Source organism: Pezoporus flaviventris, unplaced genomic scaffold, assembly GCF_033815535.1.
Source record: "Pezoporus flaviventris isolate CSIRO_AGI_PZ_B2104156 unplaced genomic scaffold, CSIRO_AGI_Pfla_v1 ptg000013l, whole genome shotgun sequence".
NCBI lineage: Eukaryota > Metazoa > Chordata > Aves > Psittaciformes > Psittacidae > Pezoporus > Pezoporus flaviventris.
This window is the reverse complement of record NW_026892561.1, coordinates 6,516,750-6,527,853: the sequence shown is the minus strand read 5'-3', so window position 1 is coordinate 6,527,853 and position 11,104 is coordinate 6,516,750.

Here is an 11,104-nt window from a genome sequence, read left to right as displayed (position 1 = left end):
CCGTTGCCCCTTGTCCTGCCACTACAGTCCCTAATGAAGAGTCCCTCCCCAGCATGGATGGACTAACATTGTGAAGGATCCTCCAGCCCTGCCTGAATCCCAATGTGACCACCTTCACACCAGGTCTATACCAGCTGGCAGTGTCTCAGACTGCCAATGGACCAGACGTGGCAGCTGTGTTTGCTGAATGATGCTGTGGTGTTAATCTTCAAGATGAGGTGGTGCTATAAGATTTCTGCTTAAGAATGGGGGAAATCTTGATTGTTCTGTTAATATTTAAACTGGAAATGATCTGGAAAAAAAATAAAAAATCCACACACTTTCTGATTTTGGATTCTCTTGGCAACTACATCTCCAGTCAGAAGATCATAATCCTACTGCACGGCTGCAGAAGAGCAGAGGGACCTGTGGGCATGGCTGTCACTTCTTTGCATGTTCTCAATGCTACAGGTTCTAGTTAGAAAGACAAATTCTAAGGCAGGAATCTCAGAAAGAAGATATAAAAAAGCAACCCTATGATCTTCCACTGCTTAGAAATCTGGGGGTGCCTTTTGATGGGATCCCCTTGCCATAGGTGAGGAAACCTTGTGCGTTAGCCTTTGAACTCAGTTTCCTTCCACAGTTTGGCAGATAGTTAGGGAAGGGCTGACTGCAGAAAGGGTCTGCCTCAGATCTCTTCCTTGAACTCTTCCCCTCTCAGACAAAGCTGGTGAGGGTGCAGGGGATGGACAGTATGAAGTGTGGAGGTGGGTTCTGCTATGTCGTGTTATCAGTCATCTCCTTACCCCACAAGCCCAACTTCAGAAAGATGGGATCCTTTCTACCTGTCTTAGTGAACAGAGCCATAGGAACACACAGGCACATAGAGAACAGAGATACCCTAACCTGGCAGAAAGCAGACACTCTGTCACACCTCCAAGGGGAGAACTGATACAGCCTCTTGCTTCTGTTTCAAAACCAATTTCAAGCCAGTTCTGAGAAAGAAATGGCAGAAAGGGCATTAGGTCTGGCAACAGAGGCTGTCTTTCCTGGGTGATGGACGGGAGATGAGTACAATTACCTAGATGCCTAGAGCTGGCACACAGCCTTTTCTGTTCAGCAGGTTCTGTCTGTCCTTCCCCACCAGCATGAAGATCAAAACTAACTCTGCAGAACTCTTATGGGACTAGGTTTGTTTTTCGCTCCAGCTATCTTGGAGACCAGAACAGGGAGCAGTAGTGGCAGCAGCTTAGAAAGGACCACCTGTAATGATGTATCAAAGATGATCTGCTGCACAGCGATGCAGGGGAACCTCTCATGCATCGACAGCACAGTGCCATGGCTGCTGTCCTGCCCTCTGGTCCCATACGGTGCCCTGTGAAGGGACTCTGCTGGCAGCACACTGCAGCAGCAGCCTGACCTCCCTAGATAAGAGCTGACACCCCCCAAAAGGTGTATCCCACGTCAGCCTTCACCTTGGTGGTGTCGGTGTCAATAGCATCAGCCACAAACTCTTCACCAGGTTATCTACCAAAAGGTCCTTGTGAGTGAAAACACAGGGCTGTGTTTACACTAGTTGTAAGAAGTGATGCTAAAGTTGTGCCACATCAGTCAAGCATCGAATCCGCCTCCTTCCTGAAGGCCTGCAGGTGTCCTGCTGCTCGCCCCCAGCACTCCCAAAAGGATTTCCAGCATGGGCAGTCTGTTGGCAGAACAATCCCATTGTTTCCTATACCTGCCATCTCATCTCTCCCACTCTCACCATCCCTTTCCCTTCTGCACCTAATGAGAAGAGCAAAGCAGAAAACGCAACACCAGTTCCTACACGCATCCTCTTGCAGGTGCCACCTTCTTTCCTTCGGAGGCTCACCTGGAGGTTGCATGGATAGAGGAGTCATCATGAGCTTGTGGAGAAAGCAGTACTGAGGTCCTGGCACCATCCATACATCCAGCACTCAGTAGGAGGATCTCACAGGGACACCTGCTCAAGGGTTGTGTGATGCTCACAGAGCTTGCCATGCAGCAGGGAGAACCAGGCAGCCTGGAAGAGGCCAACATGTTGAGCACCTTTAGCTCCTGGATTTCACTTCTGTGGAAGAAGGAGACATTGTATAGCAAGCAAAGGGTGATGGTTGCTGCATTGCCCCTGATTGGCAAGGGTCCTCCACTGGCTTCTTAGCTCTGCTTCTCTTTGGAGGTCAAAAGCAATAGGAAATGCCAGAAAGTGGCCATTCAGAAGATGTGAGTAACTGCTGGCTGTGGTTTCTCCCAGGGCAACAAAAGCACCGGGATCTATAGCCAGCTTTAGGAGAGATGGGGACCACAGCAGCTCTTGTTATTTGATGAAATTAATGAAGTCTAGCCTTTTTTCTCTTGAAAATTGAAATGCTTTGGGAAAACTGTATCCTCTGTCTCGTGGCTGCAGGCAGCTCTCCTGAATAAGCTATTGTCAGGCCTCAGAGATGTGAGTCAGAGCATCTTTAATCTCTGGGCGGGAGTGTTCTCTGTGGCTTTCATGCTTCGGAATAAATCTTCAGAGACGTTCCCAAATTAAGCACGATTCCTTTCTAATCTCCTTGCACTTCTCCCTCTCCCCATTTTACCAGCCAGGCTCAAACATATTTTGCATGGCCTACTTCGAAGCAAACTGATTAACGCAATCGCTTCAGGTTTTAGGAGGGATCAGTGCTTACAGCAGGGGAAAGGGCTCCTACTGTTTCCAGCAGCCCCAGCTCCACAGAGGCTTGGGAGGCTTATAGAGATCTGCCTGTGAGCAGAGCTGACAGCACAGAGTGGCAACAGGGATCACACACTCACAGAGGCATCTTAGAACTCCAGTGGGAGCCTGCTTAGTGTCCAGGCAATTCTCCAAGCCCTCGAGGATCAGAAGCGCTGCATAATGTGGTTGGTTCCTACTGGGCTTGGGGGAGAAGGAGAGCGGAGCTGCTGGTCTGCATGAGGGATGTGCTGTGCTGCTCAGTGGTACCTCTTCCCTTCCTGCCCCTTCCTGGGTGCCACAACCTCAACTTGCTCCTTCAGCCAGAGGCAGCTGAGCAGAGGATCACAGCTCATACTGCTCTGCTGCAGCTGGCACACATCTGGCATAGGAGAGAGGTTTTGGGTTTGCATCATCACCACATGAGATTCAGGCCTAGCTGTAGGATGCGCAAGTCTGGGAGCAGCTCTCTGAACGTCACACTGCTGCAGGGCAGGGGTAAGAAAGGGATGCTGAGAGCGGGGTGGTGAAATGCTGCTGGAAAAGCACTAGCTCTGGATCCATATGTGTGTATTGATGTTGCTTGCTGGAGAGAAACCCACTCCTCTTGGCTTTTTTGAATCCATTTTTCTGATAAAAGATGCCATCTCTCACTGCCAACCTTGCCTGCATTCAGCTCATGCAAGTTATCTTCTGTTTGGCTGATGGAGGGGCTCCTCATGTGCGGTGTCCTTGAATAGCCCGTAAGAGTTTACAGCCTAAATAGACAAAAGCTGTGTGCAATGATTAGCTCCAGTTTACAGATGAGAAGCTAGAGATGGAAAAATTATGCAGAAGGGAATCTCCTTCGGCATCTGCAGTTTTGGAAAAACAGGATCCTGAATCTATCTGTACATTTGCATGGGGCTGGGAGACTCCAAAGCTTTAACTGCTCTTCGATTTGTCACCAGGCTTCCTAGCACCAGAGTGGGACAGACTGTAGTTTTTGAAGGTGAAATGAAATAATAACTAAAATGCTGAACTAAAAAGTCAGTACATTTTGGATGGGTAACACCAAAATGGGACATTGCCTATGGAAAGCTTGGAGTTCCGTGGAGCTCTTGATAGGAGGGGAGAAGAGAGGCATAACTAAAACTCCAAACCCCAAACCCAGCCTTGACAGATGTCAGCCTCCAGAAGCTGCTTCAACTGCAGAGTCTTTGCCTTTGCCTCCTCAAGCAGGGTTGTGAGGAGCCCCACCAGCTCCTCCTTTTGCAGTCTATACTCTTGGCTTTTTGTCTTGATTGACAAGAGCGGAGGACCCTCATGCTTTAGTGAGTGTATAATGGCTGCCTTGATGTCATTTACTGAAGCTTTGGAATAGCTTTCTAATTACGTCTTCCCGCCTGCCTGAAGAGCACCTTTTGCTTTCAGATTAACTTCTTGCTGTCTCTTTGAACTTGTGCCTCTGTACTCCGAGCACCCTGGGGTTTGCGAGATCAAGGCAGGCTTGGTTAAGCTAAAAGGCAAGTAGTGATCAAGGTTGTTTGGGTTTTTTTTTTTCCTTTTCTGCACACGAACGTGCCAGGTTTGCTGATTAGACCGTGTGTGGCACAATCAGCTGACTTAGGGACCTTGTGCCTTTAGGAGAGACTCTCCAAGAACAAGCTATTAGGCTGCCTTTGAAGGGAAAAGTCTTCTTTCCAATGTTCACAGGGGCATTGGTAGTGTCCAGCATGTCCACATGCACTGCACATATATTTTGGACATCCACAGCAGCCACTTTGCTGTGCAAAAGTGGAGATATTTGGTCTGTGTGCTTCCTATGTGAGCGCAGTTTTACAGTTCAAGCTGGAAGGGTTGATTTCATCCAGACACTCAAATGCCCTAGATAGAAATGTCAAAGCCCAGACCCAGACTGAATTTCTCCACTATATAGTAGGATAGTGCTTTGGCTGAGTTTAAATTAGTAACAGTTGCATTGCTCTTATGGAATATAAATTCAGCAGAGCTTTTAAAATGCTAATTCACTGTAGTTTTGTTGTGGCATGGAGGAAAGTCCCATGGTTTTCCTGAATACAGATAGGAAATTGAGGCATAAATGATAATGTGGAATTTGCAGCACCCTTATTGTCCAGAGCAATGGGGCAGGAGTTATCCCTGGGCTTTCTGAAGCTGACAAACTGGCATCTTCTCTTCTAAGGTTTATATCCTTCCTACCTATTTCAGGAAGAGCATTAAGCTGCTGGTGGTCTCCTCAGTGATTGTGGCTTCCTTATGGAAAACTAGATATTAGGTCAGGAGGGAGTTCTAGGGGTCACCTCCATCCAAAGAGTAAATCAAGCTGAAAGGGTGTATTGCTTGCTCTTAAAAACCATCCCTGTCCAGAAGAATTATTTTTCCTCTTGGCAAGGTTTTCCTTAGTTTCTAACCCATATCCTCTTGGGCTGCAATTGAAGCCTACCACTTCCTTTCCTACCTGTTGTGATCACAGAGAAGACTCCCTTCTTCACAAGAACTCTTTGCAAATTCACAGATTGTTCTCATATTTCCCCCTTTTGAGACTAAAACAATAGCAGCCTTTTCAGTCTCCTCCTGCACCTCCTATTTTCAAGACCTCTGGTAATGCTAGTCACTCTTCTCACCTCCTGACATTGAGATTAGGTACCCAAAACTGGGCACAATATTGCACCTACGTAGACAGGAATGATGTCTTGATGCATCTGATGGCTTATCCCTAATGATACACCCCAGGGTGTAGTAGAGCTCTTCAGCAGCTGCACATGGGATATCTCCAGCAGGTCAGGACTAAAGAAGCCCTAAGCCCAACTTCCTTCCATGCTAAAAATCATTGCTGCTTGCACAAAAGCATTGCTCAGAGCAAAGTGCAAAGCCGTGCCTAGGGAGACAGATGAGCTGAACCAGCACAACCCAATTCCCAAGGAGCAATTTCTGGAGGCCAAACTTTGCTTGGACTCCACAGTGCCCAGTAAATGAGATGTTTTGTGTCTATCGACAAGAGGCATTTTGTGCTGGCGGAGTTTCTGTCTCCCCAGCTGCCTGCTTACTGCAGACTTGTCAGAAACGCAGATCTGGTTCCCCTTGTGAAAAATCTTGTGCAAGCAGCCAAAGGATTTAAAAGTTATTAGGGAAAATTAAAAAAAAAAGAGAACAGCGGCATAATTCTGCTTCCCTCAGAAATAAAGCTGAAGAAAGATGAAACGTATTTGCCTCAATTTTCTGCAGGCTTTACCTCGACAGCCAGCTGGAGAGACTTTGGGAAAGCAATTCCAGGAGCCTGGAGCTCTTAGTGTCAGTAAAACCCGCCGCTGGGACAGCTGAGCCATCTCACTGCAATCCGTTTTCCTCTGCTTCCTGGCAGTTGGAGTTTTCCTCTTGTGGGTTTTGTGGCTGAAAGTCCCCCGATAGCTTGATCCGCTTCCCGTGCAAGATTGCCCACAAATGGCAAGCAAATTCCTTGCCTGGCAGTCCAGGTTGTGGCATTGAGGTTCTTCCTTTTCCTTTTATTGCTTTAGAGACTCATAGACGAGCCCTGTGCTCCCAGAAATGCAATTGCTAGCAGACTGATGGAGGGGTGAACAAACAAGGATGACAGACCAGGTATCACAGCTTTGGAGTACAGCTTGAAGGCTGGCTTGTGGTGGGCCTAAATGTCTACAGCATGGCTGGTTTGGATGAGGCTGGTTTGGAGAGCACCCACATTCAATTCCTCATGTCCCTACTAAAGGCTGTGTACAGAGCCTGAAGGTTTTAGCAACCTCTGGCTCACACCTTTATTTTTGAGGCTATTTCCCCTGTGACTGTAGATACCACTGCGTATGCCAATCCTCCTGGATTTCTTCCACTACAATCCCAAGGAGTGAGGGACACTGGGACATTTTTTCATCAGGGCACTGAACCTGGAAGCTGAGAACTTGGGTGCAATTTCTATATGACTGGGGTGAAGGTGCTGGGCTGTCCATCCACAGATATCCTTGAAGCTCAACCAGACAAAGCCCAGAGCAAACTGACTTAATCTTTGATGCTGGCCCTGCTTGGAGAGTGGGGTTGGGCCAGAGACCTCCAGAGGTCCCTCCTCACATAAATGAGGCTATGATTGCAGGCATGATTTGAGGTAAGACTCACCTTTATGGACCTCTGGTCTCCATCTCCGGAAGAAGGAAAAGTCACCTTCCTAACTCTGCATTATCTGTCCAGCCAAAATCATAAAGTAGAAAGTCAAAAATAAAATACCCAATCCCCTTTTTCAAGGCTGGGAAGATTATTGTGCTTGTCAGACATTTCATTTTTTTATGACATTTTCACTGATTTTTTTTTTTTCTTGAAAATGTTATTGCTTTTTTAGCTTGACTGAAAAGCCAGCTTTCAGAGAGGAGAAACTCTCAATAGCCATCTTGATAATGCTTTCTGGAGCTCTTTCTTGGTGGTGTTATTTATTTTTTTTGAAACCCAAATGATTAAAACCACTCATCACAAACGCTGAAACTCCCTCGTGGTCTCTCTCTTCTGAATCCTGCAAAATGAGAACAACAGATTTTTCACAAAATAGCTTTTCCTCTGTCTTTTTTTTGAAGTCCTTCCATTCAGGCTGTAAGCTTTTCAGGGCAAAATTTGCCTCTTTAACAATGTCATTTTTCCAGTTCCCACTTCACTAAGGTTTTCAATATGGATGGGAGCTCTAAGTCCCATAATCATTCAAGATCACAATGTCTCTGGCTCAAAGCACTGCTGACCATTTTAGGTCACAACTCCAAACTAAGAAGTTGCAGTTTATCAAAGAGTGAAGTTTGAAGGTGTTTCCCCCCCCCCCCCCCCCAAGTAGCTGAGTTTGTTGGTGCCCTGCTTGCTTTGTGAAGTATTCTGTAAAAACAAGTTATGTTTTTTCAGGGAGGTGCTAGAAGTTCTCTACTTCTCATGAATTGCAGCTATCAGAAATGATCTTAATGCCTAAGAGATATTTCGTGTCTGTCCCTTCCCTTAACACTCACAAACATGCACCATGTTGATGTATTTAGATGGTCATTTAAAGGCAAATTGCTTGCCCTACTTTTTGCTTCTTATTGATTGTCATGTAATTAACTGATTCATTTCATTAATATAATCCAGAGTGTCTACAACCCACTTAATCAGCAGAGCCTGATCAGAAGACTAGGGTTTGATGAGACTGCACTAATTGCCCCAATGAAATGACGTTTCCTCTGTCCTGAGCCATTACTTAGAAGAGCCAGATTTATTTTATTGATATTTAATCAGGGCACAGAGAGGAATATTTTGCCTCCTGACAGAGGAAGGACTTCTCTAAATAAAGACAAAGCTGTTGAGGAGAGCAGTCACACATGGTTAGAGGTGACACATCCCTTATCAGGTGAGCAATATGATGATCTGCCCACCCAGTGAGACTAGGTGTATTTACAGTTGCATGGTCCATGCTGTGAGCTCCCAAGCTGGCCCCAGAGCGCACTGGAGCCATACAGGACCTAGGGCAACTTGGCACTGTAGTGGGAAGGTCTGTGAAGGACCATGTGTTGCCACAAAATAATCTGTAAACCTTGTTGCCTGTGTGTTATACTCAACCCCTGCCAGCCCCACATTAAATAGAGGAGCTAAGTTGTCTGGGGACCATACACACTTCAGAAGATGCCTTCTAAGGGGTGCATATCCACCACCCATCAGATGGTTCCTTAAACCTAGGTCCCAGCATAGCGAGCACCCCTGCTGCCAGCCAGCCTGATTCCTGGCCCTTGGAGGTTGTATAAATACCAAACATCATACGCAGGGGCCAAACTGCTCTCCCAAGGGTGGCAGCGCTTGGTCTCTGCAGAGCTCACACAGTAGGGAGGGAAGCAATTCCTCCTGCCCTGGAGAAAACCCAAGAGCAGAGAAATCTGTCTTAGTCATGCAAGCTGATCAGCAAACGTTGTTAAATGTGGTGGAGGGTGCTTGGAGATAACTGCTTAGAAAGTCAGTGTGTGTGTGTCTGTATATATATATATAGCGTATATATTTATATATATGTTCTGTCCTTCAGCTTTCACACCCAGACTGACTATGGTGGGTGTCACAAAAGTGACATCATGGAGGTAGCTGTAATGGTAAGAGGGCTGCACTCTGATTTATTTCAGTCCTGGTCATGTAACTGTGTTTGCGTAAAGGCATGTTCCTATCCATGAGTGCAGCCCCAAAGAACTCTGGTGGCAGTGCTGGCTGAGTGGTGAGGACCCAGCAGGACCAGGGGCTGTCCCTGGTCTGTAAGGCTGAGATCCACCCTTGACTTTGTTCTGGAGGCCTCTGAGTGCTCTGTAAGTGCCTGAGCGTGGCAAGGAAAATTACAACTGATTGCAAATTCCTCACAAAAATGGACCTTCAGCAGGGCTAAACCAATCTGCAAAATCAAGCTGAATTTGGGAAGTCATTCTGGCTTCCCCTCCTCCCCTTTAGAAATGAGAGATGTGTTTTTGGAAGTGCCAACACAGCTTGACTCTGACGCTTCCTAAACCCAGGCTTTTTTATGTGTGCGGGTTCTGCTGTTGGCTCGCCTGTTCTTATGAAGGTGAGGGAGATGACTGGCTAATTAGCTCCTGAACAAAACAGAACGTTTTGCTTTGCATCAAATGAAATATTTTGGGTTGCTGACTTGCAGACTTAGGCTTGCTTAAAAAGAATTTGGGGGAAGAATAAAAAACCCACAAAGAGGGTGCAGGGGGAAGGAAAGCAGCCCACGGAGACAGCCTTCCTCCTGAATGAAGGGCTGCCTCTTGGAAGCAGTCCCAGGGAGTGGGAAACAGCTGAAGCACTCAAATTGCTGATGTTTTTTTCTTGGAGTGGGGGGATTTTGCTTTGTAGGTGAGGGATGCTAAGCCCAGGCTGGTGGGTGAGCCTCTGCCTCCAGGTACTCTTCAGCCAGTGCCATGAGCCTGAAGAGGAATCAGGTGCTTAATGTTAAATTAGCAGCAGGGACTGTAATTAGTGCTGGATGCAGCAACAGTGTGGAGAGAGAAGGCCCAGGGTTTTGCCTCCGGAGAAAGTTGTTGCATTACCTGCAGGTCAACCCTATTCCTCTTCCCAGCTCATCCCACTTCTTCCCCCTCTCTACCACTGGTCTGTTCTCTGCCTCATGGCTTTCAAGCCATGGCATGCAGCTCAGCACTCTGTGGATGTCTTTGCCCTCAAGCGGAGGGCATTTTGATTCACAAAACAGGGGCAAGGAGGTATTTGGAGAGAGACACACCGAACCTGTGAGGAAGGAAATGAGTGTGCAGCACTCCTGGGGCTCAGAGCTCGCTGGAGCAGCAGCTGTGATTCTTTTCTTTGCTCCTTCTGCCTTTGCTGCTTCAAGGAAATAGGATTTGTGGTCTTTTTTTGGTAAATAAACAAGATTAGCAAAGATTCCTTTTTTCTTTTCTAACAGTAATAAGGATTAGGTACCACTAGGGCAAAAGGGACAGCAGTCATAAACAAATGAAAAGACACTGTGAAATTTAGTATATAATGCATGATAGTAAAGAGCTCAGAGATTGAAGCAGGCAAAGCCAACCCAGCTGTGCCACCCCACTATGGGACATCAAAGCTGTGCCTTTGGGTGTGCTCATCACACAGTGAGGTTCAGGCTGAAGTGGGTGCTGTACAAGAGGGTCCTGCAGGGGTGGCTGGGTGGGATGTGGGCCAGCCCCATAGCCACAGCCCTTTGCCGCTAGGCACAGCATTAAGTGCTCAAGCACTGTGGCAGCTCAGCAGCCAGAGGGATGGAGGTGGGAAGAATTCAGTCTGCTCGACTTGCACCATTCTGGGCTCATGACTCAGTTTTCTTCCGGGTGATATTCATGGAAATGTGCCAAAAGCATCAGCGGCAGTGCTGGGATCCTCACTGCTAACTTTGCCTCCATGCAGTATGCAGCCTGGCTGCGTGTTGAATGGCACACGACCTCCAGAAAGGAAAAGGATTTTTCTCCCTGAAGTTAACGTTTTTAAAGCACTTCATGTTTCCTCTCTCCATAAGTGGCTTTGGTGGAAGGGCAGTTGAGCTGTCTCTGATAAGGATGGAAACAGATGACAACTCCAGCTGACAGCAACTCGGTATGATTGCATTCAGTTTCCCTCTCGTGGTTTGCAAAGGAATTAACTGGAAGGATATTTAACTAATTACTTTCTCAGCTGAATACGGTCAAGCTATGCTGGTGCACAGGAGTTTTCATCCTGGAGTCCTGATCTCTCCAGAACTTCACCTGAGAAGATCCAGGTGGCACTGCTGAATTAAAGCTCTAGCTCTGCCCTTCCTATCATGACTACTGATTTTCACCTCTGCTTTTCATTGCAGAATGGCTGAAGCTGTTAGATGAGGTCTGAGGTGTCCTTCCATCAGGAGACATTTCCTCACATTATCTCTCCCCCATGCTGTTTTATGTCTGCTGC